Source organism: Dermacentor andersoni, chromosome 1, assembly GCF_023375885.2.
Source record: "Dermacentor andersoni chromosome 1, qqDerAnde1_hic_scaffold, whole genome shotgun sequence".
NCBI classification, from domain to species: Eukaryota; Metazoa; Arthropoda; class Arachnida; order Ixodida; family Ixodidae; genus Dermacentor; species Dermacentor andersoni.
In genome coordinates, this window is record NC_092814.1 from 43764354 (window position 1) to 43775609 (window position 11256).

Genomic DNA, 11256 nt, shown 5'->3' on the forward strand with positions numbered 1-11256 from the left:
TGAGACTAGAAATGAAATCGACTTCATACTCTGCGCGAACCCTGGCATCATACAAGATGTAGACGTGCTCGGCAAGGTGCGCTGCAGTGACCATAGGATGGTAAGAACTCGAATTAGCCTTGACTTGAGGAGGGAACGGAAGAAACTGGTACATAAGAAGCCAATCGATGAGTTAGCGGTAAGAGGGAAACTAGAGGAATTTCGGATCAAGCTACAGAACAGGTATTCGGCTTTAACCCAGGAAGAGGACCATAGTGTTGAAGCAATGAACGACAATCTTATGGGCATCATTAAGGAGTGCGCAATAGAAGTAGGTGGTAACGCCGTTAAACAGGAAACCAGTAAGCTATCGCAGGAGACGAAAGATCTGATCAAGAAACGCCAATGTATGAAAGCCTCTAACCCTACAGCTAGAATAGAGCTGGCAGAACTTTCTAAGTTAATCAACAAGCGTAAGACAGCGGACATAAGGAACTATAATATGGATAGAATTGAATAGGCTCTCAGGAACGGAGGAAGCCTAAAAGCAGTGAAGAAGAAACTAGGAATAGGCAAGAATCAGATGTGTGCGTTAAGAGACAAAGCCGGCAATATCGTTACTAATATGGATGAGATAGTTCAAGTGGCTGAAGAGTTTTATAGAGATTTATACAGTACCAGTAACACCCACGACGATAAGGTGAGAGAGAATAGTCTAGAGGAACTTGAAATCCCACAAGTAACACCGGAAGAGGTAAAGAACGCCTTGGGAGCTATGCAAAGGGGGAAGGCAGCTGGGGAGGATCAGATAACAGCAGATTTGTTGAAAGATGGTGGGAACACTGTCCTAGAAAGATTGGCCGCCCTATATACAAAATGCCTCATGACCTCGAACGTACCGGAATCTTGGAAGAACGCTAACATAATCCTAATCCATAAGAAAGGGGACGCCAAAGACTTGAAAAATTATAGACCGATCAGCTTACTGTCCGTTGCCTACAAAGTATTTACTAAGGTAATCGCAAATAGAATCAGGAATACCTTAGACTTCTGTCAACCAAAGGACCAGGCAGGATTCCGTAAAGGCTACTCAACAATAGACCATATTCACACTATCAATCAGGTGATAGAGAAATGTGCGGAATATAACCAACCCTTATATATAGCCTTCATTGATTACGAAAAAGCATTTGATTCAGTCGAAACCTCAGCAGTCATGAAGGCACTACGGAATCAGGGTGTAGATGAGCCATATGTAAAGATACTGGAAGATATCTATAGTGGTTCCACAGCTACCGTAATCCTCCACAAAGAAAGCAACAAAATCCCAATAAAGAAAGGCGTCAGACAGGGAGATACGATATCTCCAATGCTATTCACAGCATGTTTACAGGAGGTATTCAGAGACCTGGAGTGGGAAGAATTAGGGATAAAAGTTGATGGAGAATACCTTAGCAACTTGCGATTCGCTGATGATATTGCCTTGCTTAGTAACTCAGGAGACCAATTACAATGCATGCTCACTGACCTGGAGAGGCAAAGCAGAAGGGTGGGTCTGAAAATTAATCTACAGAAAACTAAAGTAATGTTTAACAGTCTCGGAAGAGAACAGCAGTTTACGATAGGTAGCGAGGCACTGGAAGTGGTAAGGGAATACATCTACTTAGGGCAGGTAGTGACCACGGATCCGGATCATGAGACTGAAATAACCAGAAGAATAAGAATGGGCTGGGGTGCGTTTGGCAGGCATTCTCAAATCATGAACAGCAGGTTGCCACTATCCCTCAAGAGGAAAGTGTATAACAGCTGTGTCTTACCAGTATTCACCTACGGGGCAGAAACCTGGAGGCTTGCGAAAAGGGTTCTGCTGAAATTGAGGACGACGCAACGAGCTATGGAAAGAAGAATGATAGGTGTAACGTTAAGGGATAAGAAAAGAGCAGATTGGGTGAGGGAACAAACACGGGTAAATGACAGCTTAGTTTAAATCAAGAAAAAGAAATGGACATGGGCCCGACATGTAATGAGGAGGGAAGATAACCGATGGTCATTAAGGGTTACGGACTGGATTCCAAGGGAAGGGAAGCGTAGTAGGGGGCGGCAGAAAGTTAGGTGGGTGGATGACAGTAAGACGTTTGCAGGGATAACATGGCCACAATCAGTACATGACCGGGGTAGTTGGAGACGTATGGGAGAGGCCTTTGCCCTGCAGTGGGCGTAACTAGGCTGATGATGATGATGACTGTACGGTACCTTGAACTTAAGCTTATCCTGTGTCCCCGCAACCGCTGTCGTATTGTAGTGGGGTTTCCTTGCCTTCTCACGTCACCTGCCCCCTCTCTTATATGGGAACTGCCTTTTCTCCTCCCTCTCATTCTTCTCCTCTTCTCTCTACACTTCTATCTGCGTCCCCTCTGGCCTCTCACGTTAGTAGAAAGGGAAGCGCTGCAGTTTCTGCAATGCTTCTGAGGGGAGTCACGGATAATTACCGCTGTCAAGAGGCTAAAGAGACCACGGCCAGGGAGCTCCAGAGGGCATTGTGCACATTCGACGCGGTGGGGTGAAAACAAGTTTCTCCCGTCGCCTTTGCTCTTTTACTCGCGCCTGTCATCTATACACATGCTGTTACTGTTGGCGTGTAACACCCCGGGCAAAAAGGATGCTCAAAGACCATGCCTAGCCGAAACAGAGGATGGATTCCTAATTTGCTATGGTTGTCTCGAGTGGTTGCCGGTCTGGCAGGCGCCCCGCAGTGATGACAGGCCCCTTTGGGTGTGTGCGACCAAGGAGAACACTTTCCGCGAATCAGACAGGACCCGCGGGTTGCCGCCAGCGGAGGCACGCGCGTGAAAACGTCACCTGGGAGAATGGATCAGCAGCCCATCCCCGACCAGACCCGCGGGTTGCCACCAGCGGAGGCAAGCTTGGGAGAACATCGCCCAGGAGAGTGGGAGCAGCCGAAAAGCAACGAGGGGGATTCATTGCATGTCACGTGACGTTGACATGAGCAAGATCCCGCTTACGACTTTAGTGGGCCTATTTAAGGGGCCCCGCATTGTACTTTTTAACTTCTTTCATTCTCTTCTTCTTATCCTTCACCAACCATTGAATAAACAGTGCAAGTTTCGCACTATAAATCGTCTCGTCCTTGACTGGTCGCCATGGTCTACCGGATGCCTGCAGCCCGTCGACAACGCCACGCTACCCAATAGTACTTCGAGAAACATGCGTCGCAACAATGCTCTGAATCACGCCCCGACACGGTGTGCGCGACAGCAGCAGCCACAGCAGCCCACAGCAGCAGCAGCAGCAGCAGCGGGAGCAGCGGCAGTGAGAAAGTCGAAGGAAGAAGCAAAGAAAGCTTAGCTTCAATAAAGAAAGGGAAGGAAAAATTGCTACCGACTGCAGTAACTGTCCAGCACAGTCTGCGGACACCTGAAACGTGGTAAGCAGTCGAGGAGGGAGGGGAGTAAAAGGACAGAGAAAGAGGATAGAGTAAAGGATAACTATGTACATACATACAATATAGCGACTAGGTAAACAATGTCCATAGTTCACTTGTGGAGTGACTTCCTCGAGAGAGTTTGTCACCCGGCCCCACCACCGGTGACTGCATGCTCGAGGAAATCGCACAGTGTTTTGTGAGCTGACTCCCGCGCACGAGGGTGACCGCGTTGACAGGGCCTCGGCGCTGTCGGCTTGAGTTGCTCCCGCGCTGCTGCGAAAGCACTGCACCGCAGTAGCCAGTGTTTCAGGGCCTCCACTTCACCAGAATTGTTGCAAACGTCCGTAGCGGCGAGCCCGAGGCGCTGCGGGCGCGCTTGCGTCCACACGTACCCGACGCGCAGCCCCGCCCGTCCCTAAGGGGAAATATTGCGCGCGGTGGTCTCTTCGCGGGCGATGCGTAGGTTGGCGTGCTGTTGTAGGTGGTGGTGTCGGGTGGTGGAGACGCATATCTTCGCTCTTCAAGGGAGCGTTGGCGGGCGGCAGCTGGTGGGCGCTTCCAGCAAGCTCGTCGGCGCGCTCGTTGCCGAGCGTCAGCTCCATGAGGAGGTTGCTGTCCGTTAGTTTTCGTGGCGCTGGGGCGTTGGAATGACGGCTGCCTTGCTGAAGGATCGGCCGTCTTGCAACACCGAGCCGTCGGTGTACACTTCGAAAGTTGGTCGGGCTGGGGCCCGACCAACTTTCCGAACTCCACATATATATACATTTCTTGCACTTGAAGAAACTTCGTGTGACCTCGAAGAATTGTTCACTGAAGCGACGGCCTTCTGTGAGAATTTAGGAGACAGTTCAATTTCACAGCCTGAGCACTCTCGGTGGTGTAATCTTCCTTCGTGTAATTGTCGCATAATTGGCTATCACTAATATTGCTTCGCCTTTCCGGCGAAACTACAGCCTCTCTCCCTCTCTATTTTTTTTTCTTTTTCTGCGAGTCCGAGTATAAGTTCTGCTGCGCATGGCTGCTGTTGATCCCGATTTCGAGTGAATCCGGCTTGACCTCATTTCGGTTATTGAGTGAATTATACAGGGTGTCCCAACTATCATGCACCAATACATTTTCAAGAGCCGTTGCCTTACTCCAAGAAAACCTAATGCATACTGTTTCCAGTACAGCATCCAGCGACTGTTTCCAGCGACGTACTAAATTCGTACATATTTTTTTCCGACTGGTAAAAAAGGTGCAGCGTCGCGGAGGAGAAAGGTAGGCGGAGACGCGCTGGGTTGACCTCTGGCAGTTGCTACAGGTTTCGTTTGCGATACGGACGTACTGGGTTCGTCTCGTTATAACATCGTCCTCGCGCGCCGTACACTGTGTGTGCGAGGGAAAACGTGCGACGGCAAGTCTACGATGGTGGCTCAATCTTGTGTGCGCAAAGAAAAAGGGGAAGGGAGGCGCGCCGTCTTCCGTCGCGCGGGCTTTATCTTGAACGCTACTTGCTTTGGCGGCACAGTCTATAGGTGGGCCGATGGCTCGTAGTTTTGCGTGCCCTGTGTTCTGGCAGCTCAGTTTGCGTGAAGCGATAGACAGCGCAAAGGTCACTTCGCTCGCTGCTGCTGCTGCCGCGATTCTTCAAGCCAGCGTTTTGTCAGCGAGCGTCTGCGGTCATTGAGTGTGATGTGTTCATGTTTGCCTGTGCGCGCTGACACCATGCTTATTAATTTAGCTAGTAAGCGAATGTTTACAAGGGGGCGTTCTACTCCGGCGGCTGCTGCCTATGGCGCGGCCGTGTGAGCCCTGTCTTGAATACGATCTGCGATGCGGACAGTCTAGGCGCACTGAGGGCCGATAGCTTTGTATGCGCTATAGCCCTCATATATATACGCTTGCGCATCACCCCCGTTTACGAAGTCAAACGTCACTGTCGCTTTTTGTTTCCTCTTGCTTTCGCCTCTATCCACGGGCGATATGCGCTGCAGACCTCCAGCAGGGTGTCTTGATGTGCGCGCCCCCGGGCGCGTCACATCGAGGCACCCTAGCATCCAGGATTGGTAGCGATGGCGGTCACTCCGAATGTTAGTCTTAACCGAAGAGCACGTCTGAGGCGAACCACCTCAGACGTGCTTAAGCGGTCTTAAGCGGATTTTTTTTGCATTGAATATATGGAAAACCAAACAAACGTTCCAATGTTGTTCGTTATATACAAGAATTCGGCTTAACCGAGTTCGTCGTAACCAGAGTTCACTTATTTCTATCTCGGCCATTAACGAACCAGTTTGAAAAATTCTTGCGGCAGAACGATCCCTAGAGGGCACGTAACAATTTCCAGCGTATAACCAAAATTTACCATGCGGCCTGGTGAGGGACCCTTCAAAGCTGCCGGTTTGTCTCAGGTTTTCATAATTTCTGATGATAGTCGATGCGTTTGGCCTGCCGCCACACTTCCATGACTGATATACAGGGTGTCCCATCTAACTTCAGCCAGAGTTTAAAAATATGCCCATGCACCATAAGACAGCGCGGCCAAATGCATGTTGCTCACTATTGTACGAAGTCACACTATTTTTTGTATTCTGCTTAATGGCGCAATTAGCCATGATTAATTAACCAACTCCTGAAGCAACGAAGTCAGGCTAAAAATTTCAATTAGAAAGTTGTAGAACGCTTTGCAAAACGTCCGATTAAACAGTTTGTAATTTTCTATCTGTTAGGTATTAGTCTTTTTCCACTTGCTGCAGAACCCAGCGATATACAAGAAATACCACGTAATATGCCCGCTCGCGCGCCGTGATTGCAGTGCTCCCAAATGTTCCGCGTACGAACGAACATAGCATCTAGCAGGGTGTACTGCCGCTTAAAAGACAACAGAGCGGTTACACAGGCTTGACTGTGCGATTTACGCCACCGATGTGCTTCCCTCGCGGCGATTCACGATAGCGATAAGCAGACTCAGGGGCAGCACGCCCAAAAAGGGGTAGTTGGCCCATGCCGCGTCCGACTCATCCACGCTAAGAACGCTGTTGAAGTGAGGAACCTGTTCTCATCGAGAACGAGGAGTACTGGGTTTATTTACAATATTTACAGGAAAAGTGAAGAACGTTGCATCTCATTAGTCTAGCATGACTGAAGTGAAGCAGACCGAGGAGCCGAAAACGCCTGCCTAAAGTCCTCCCTAAATCCCTAGGCCTAGAAAGCTGCCGTCCAACCTTCGTCCAATCGGAGCGTCCAAAGTCTTCAAAGGACTCGCGTTGAGGGCGAGGGTTCTCACACTTACTCTGCAACTTTGTTCACTGCACACACAGAAAGAAGGGGAGCTTCGTAGACTGGGATTGCCATGCTTGACTCAAGCTGGCGCGTCTTGCTTCCATGACCCCGCAGTTAGCTGGGGCGTTTGTCAAACGACCGTGGCGGTTACCGGAGTCCATGAGGAAACGCCTTAGAACACCCTTTTCCATTAGGTTTCTTGCTCCCATTGGTCCGTGAAGGCAATAGTGAACCAACAAACAATACTTGGTCCGCCAGACGTGTCTCGCCTTGCTGAGCCGCAGGTCTGTCCGAGGGTGACACATTGTGAGCTTCACGAAGCCATTCGTCGCAGTGGGGCAGGAGAGGCTAGAAGGTCACTGCCCCCGCTGGCCAATCGCAATGCTCTTCAGGGCGTTGAAAGAAGATTCCATGTTTTCGTCCTAGAGGACACTCTGTGGCTCAGTTTTTTCGGAGAGCATCAGTTAGAGCGTTAGTGAGTTCAGAATACCTAGGGATGTACCGCTTATAGTACCCGGCGACCTCTAAGAAAGATCGGATATCGGTCTTTGTGCGCGACTGCGGCAAATCTCGTATCGCAGGTGCCTTTAGCGCAGAGGGACAGCGACGACCCTGTCCGATTACGTGGCCGAGATAGATCACTTCCGCTTGCGCCATTTGACATTTTTGTGCCTTGACGGTTAAGCCTACTTCACGCACGCGGGCCAACACTGCCCTCAGGGGTGCTATAACATAAAACTATTCCAAACTTTTCCATTCCATTTCTGTAATCAGCCCTCCGCGATTGGTCAAAAACTTTTTTGAACCCCCCCTCCACCCCCCACTTCACCTCTCTGTCACGCGACGTCACGAAAACCGCGATAGCTCCCCATCTGATATGACGTGTACCCACTGATTATGCATGATTTGAGCGAACAAACGAAAAATAGTTATTTGTGATTGGATGCCTTTTCGTCATTAGCCCTCGGCTATTGGTGAAAAGTTTTCGGGCTGCACCCACTTCCTCTGCCTGTCACGCGACGTCACAAAACCGCAAAAACTCACCGCGTCAAAGTGACATGTACGCGCTAAAGATGCATTATTAGCCGAATAAAACTGAATTTTCTTCTGAATAGCCGCAGGCTGCCCCGTTCTGAAAGGAATAAAAGATGGCTGCCGCCGATCGCTCAGGCAGTGGCTACTCGCACCTGCCGGAGAGCATGGTTTATTTCTGCATAAGAAAACATTTTACGTGAACGTGTAACGTTTTTGATCACTTCCGGCACGTTTACGACCTCGTTCTGCCAACTTCTCTTTGCTGAGGATCCGTTTTAGCGTCATTCTTAAACTTTCGTTGCATGTCGCCATGATTTTCGACCAGCCACCGCAAGTAAGGGAAAGCAGACCAATCGCAGACGCCGGCACCACCCTCTTCATCCGCTTATCGATTTTCAGTGCAGTGGCTCGGCCCTATCGAATCCCTCTCCATTAGGCGTGCTCCTCGCCTATTGTCAGTTAATTAGACAAGACAAGCCGCTCTCTGTAGGCAATGTTATTCGTTTTTCAAGTGAAAAAACGTGACCTCCTATATATGAACGAGGAGAGCGTTTGATTGGTCGGTTTAGACAACCCTGCGGGCTACCGCCCGATGCTTGCATCGGCGGTTACGCAAGACTGACGTCAGGAGATTGGAATAAAAACGTTTAGAACGACAGAAAGCTGAGCTAGTTGATAAGGATTCATAATGCAAAAAAGAGGTGAGGCGTGCAGACAGGACACAAGAGTAGAGAAGTGGACAACACGAACGCCGACTATCAACTGAAGGGAGCACTGAGGCGAAAAAATAAAGAAGACACAAGACTCATCTGCGCAAGCTCAGGAATGGTATCACCACGTGTCAGTCGGGTACATGTGCCGGTCTACGCGAGAGATAACTGTTAAGGCACTTAATCTCTTCCTTATGTAATGTAATCGAAGGCTGACTCACGCATGCACTTCCACCCTTATAGATATACCATGCCTCTACCATAAGACGCGCATCTTCATTCTTATGCCTGTACAATATCGCGCATTCATCTAACTCTGGCGTGCACTTACAATCTTGGCAATGTAGGGAAAGATTAGAAGGCGATCCACCGGCTAACGACTTGTATGTTCCATTAGCCTCTGAATGATACACCGTCCCGTTTGCCCTACGTAGAACTGGCCACAGCTAAGGGGAATATTATAAACCACACCCATACGACAGTCAGTAAAACTGTTGTTCTTATTGTGCTTCACTGGACAAATATCTGTTCTTTTTTTGCCATTTACCTGCTCCTTTTTCCTCTGCACGGCAGCGCATATCTTACCTAGCTTAGTGGGAGCAGTGAAAGCAACATTAACATCATATCTACTTGCAACTTTTTTAAGCCTGTGCGACACTGAATGAATATATGGAATAGCCACTACTCTTGTTTTGCTATTAGTGCTTTCTGTAATCACGTCCGTCCCCCTCGAAACCGACTTCTTTAGGCGCTCAGCCACAGTGGCCACTGCTACACTAAGATAACCTGCTTCTAATAGGCGCCGGACCTGCGCATTAAAACTGGCGCTCATTTTGTGCATGCAGGATCTGGTGAGAGAAGACTTAAGGCACGACATGGCAATTCCGTTTATTACTACTTTGGAATGCTTGAATTGAAAGTTTAGCAATGGCTTCGAAGATCTTGGGGAGTACTGCCAACAAACGTGACTTTGTTCGAAAGCCAAGGAAATGTCAAGAAACTGAATTACACGTCGCTGAGGAAATTCCTTGGTAAACTTTAATCCTCCTCCATAAAGTTTAAATTGCTCATTTACTGAGGTAGCAGCGGAATCGAATTCTTCCCTATTGCAGAAAATCAGGTAATCATCAACATAACGAAATATCTTGATAACGCCATCACCTAAGGCTTTCTCTAAGCAGCTGTCAACCTTACCAGGCGCATTCACCCGTGAACACCCCAGGTTCCACATAAGAGTTGTGAACCACATCCATAGTAGCCGCGGAGTCACACAGTACGCGACATGGTTTCCCGTTTACCTCAAGGTCGCGCATGTACGGTCGAACAGCTTCATGTTCTCCTAATTGTAACCGACCGATAAAAACACTACCTTTGCCTTGTTACATTGCGCAGCAATGTGCCATGGTTTGTGGCTGTTGTAACAAAGAAAGGGTTTCCTTGCTTCCAATTTCTTTTGCTGCTCTGCCTTAACTTCAGGGGTCCCTTCCGACCAGGAAGTATTACATTTTGATGTACCCTCAGTCATAAGCTCCTCCTTTGTTCTTTTCAGCCTGGGCTTCGGCCTGCCAAGCTTGACATTGGGATTGGGATAGCCTTTTCGACCATCGCTGACTTCGCGAGCCCGACGCGTCACAAATTCCTCGGCTAGTTCAGCGGCTCTGGCTACCGTGCTAACTTCTGGCCTATCCTGAACAGAGTACCTCACCTTCTCAGGTAAGCGGTTATAAAATTGTTCAAGTGCAAAGCACTGAGCAACCTTCGCGTGATCACCATAGGCTTTTTGTTCCTTGAGCCATTCATCCATGTTTGACATAAGCTTATATGCAAATTCTGTATAGGACTCCATTCTTAGCCAGCGTTTATTCTTAGCCTTTTTCCATTTCGCGAAACTTCCGCCGGAACGCTTCCGCTGACAGCCTATACTTCATCAGCAAAGTGGACTTTATCTTATCATAATTTTGCGCTTCCTCTCTGGTTAAGCGAGCGATTACGTCCGTTGCCTCACCCGGTAACAGTGTGAGCAGACGCTGTGACCACGATTCGTGGGAGAACCCTTGCTTCTCGCACATCTGCTCGAAGATCACTAAGAACAATGTCCTCTCCGAGCTTAAAGGGCCGCATTAGCTCTGTCATCTTTATTGATACGCGCTCTCCTGCACTGTTTCCTTCGCCCCTCTGCCCTGCTGCTCGAGCGCGTTCTATTTTAAGCTCGAGTCGCTTCAATTCAAGTGTGTGTTTCCTTTCCTCACGCTCTTTCTGTTCTTTACGTTCCCGGTGTTCACGCTCTTCTGTCTGACATTTTGCAGTCTCCCTCTCTCTAATGATCTCCAGCCATTCCGTAAGCTCACCATCCTCAGCCTCTAGAGCAAGAATAGCCTCGATCAACTATGGTTTTCGGCGTGCGTCAGTGACATCCATGTGCAACTCCTTCACCATCTCCAACTCCGGTTTACGCAATGACTTCAAGTTCATGGCTGTTTTGAGTGCTGTTCTCCCTACTGTACACAACTAGCTTGTTGCAACCTAGCTAGGCGACAACAATAGCTCGAATTACCCGTTCTGTTCTAACCCTTCAACAAAACCTGACAAAACTCAGCAGAAAAAGTCCCACACTCACCACCTTGCAGCCAAGAATCCGGCGTAGATATTGCAAACGCTGCATTCAGTTGCGACTTGGTAGACGAGGCTCGTAGATCCATGTCCCATCGCCACTTACCAGTTGTTATGGGGACGGGGTTTTGTGACCTTCAACAGCGTCTGCTTGGAGCTCGAACCAGGTTGACCATCGGAGAGGGTTCGGCAGGGAAGACGAGGTGACATAAAAAC

General features: G+C 49.0%; 1 pseudogene; it reads right to left on the reverse strand.

Annotated features, from left to right (window-relative positions):
- Positions 1 to 6691: 6691 nt before the first annotated feature.
- LOC126543188 (uncharacterized) lies at positions 6692 to 10563 on the reverse strand (annotated as a pseudogene).
- Positions 10564 to 11256: the final 693 nt, after the last annotated feature.